This window comes from Triticum dicoccoides, chromosome 6B (assembly GCF_002162155.2).
Source record: "Triticum dicoccoides isolate Atlit2015 ecotype Zavitan chromosome 6B, WEW_v2.0, whole genome shotgun sequence".
Taxonomy (NCBI): Eukaryota; Viridiplantae; Streptophyta; class Magnoliopsida; order Poales; family Poaceae; genus Triticum; species Triticum dicoccoides.
This window is the reverse complement of record NC_041391.1, coordinates 681,451,596-681,452,902: the sequence shown is the minus strand read 5'-3', so window position 1 is coordinate 681,452,902 and position 1,307 is coordinate 681,451,596.

Below are 1,307 nucleotides of genomic sequence, written 5' to 3'. Positions count from 1 at the left end.
GCCGGGCCACCCCATTAGTCCCGGTTCAGTCCAGAACCGGGACCCATGGGGCATTGGACCCGGTTCGTGAGCCCCGGGGGCCGGCCGGGCCACGTAGGCCATTGGTCCCGGTTCGTCTGGACCTTTTGGTCCCGGTTGGTGGGACAAACCGGGACCAATGGGCCTCGCTCCTGGCCCACCATCATTGGTCCCGCTTGGTGACATGAACCGGGACCAAAGGCTGCCCTTTAGTCCCGGTTCATGCCACCAACCGGGACTAAAGGGTTGGTCCTCGTTGCGGTCAGAGTTTAGTCCCACCTCGCCAACCGAAGGGTGCTCACACCGGTTTATAATCCCCTCCCTCTCTGCCTTGTTGAGCTCCTCTTAAAGTAAAAATAGATGCCCTTATACATGGAATTTGACCTAAATTCATATTGAATTTCTCTGAAGTTAGTAGAAATTTATTATGAATTTAGGTTGAATTCTCTCTATAAGCGCATCTATGCTCATTTTTTAGTAAAGTAAATCACAACTATTTTTTCTTCTATTTATTTCTGAGTAGTTTTTTTTCTTTTCTGCTATATTTATTTTTTTCTATTTTTTTCTGAGTTGTAATAAGTCATTAAAAATAAAAAAGAGGCGCAATGCTCGTTAATTAGCTTCAAGCCTTTCGGAATAGTGTAAACTGCACTACACATAGCTCCCTGCAGTCTACCCTATTCCTCAAGGCTTGAAGCTAAGCAACGTGCAGGTTAGCATTGAGCCTCTTCTTCATTGTCTCTGCACTCAGGGCTTATAAACCGCTGCGAGTGCCTCTCGCTTGGCGAGGTGGGACTAAAAAAAAGCTACAGAAAGAATCAACTAAAAAACTTTTTTACCGGTTCATGCCACGAATCGGTACTAAAAGGTGTTCGTGGGGCACCAGCCTTAAAACCTGTACCAAATAAAATGCCTTTGTAACAGCCTTAGAACTGGTACTGAAGGAATCAACTAGAAAGCTTTTATAAACCTCTAGTATTATTGAAACTAAAATTATATAGAATTTTGTTACAAACTTTAATAACAAAAAGAATTATCATAAAAGAAAATAAATAAGTAATTAGAATTCTGTTCAAAACATTAAAAGCAAAAAAGAATTATCATAAAAGAAAATAAATAAGTAATTAGAATTTTGTTACAAATTTAATAGCAAAAAGAATTATCATAAAAGAAAATAAATAAGTAATTAGAATTCTGTTCAAAACATTAAAAGCAAAAAGAATTATCATAAAAGAAAATAAATAAGTAATTAGAATTTTGTTACAAACTTTAATAGCAAAAAGAATTAT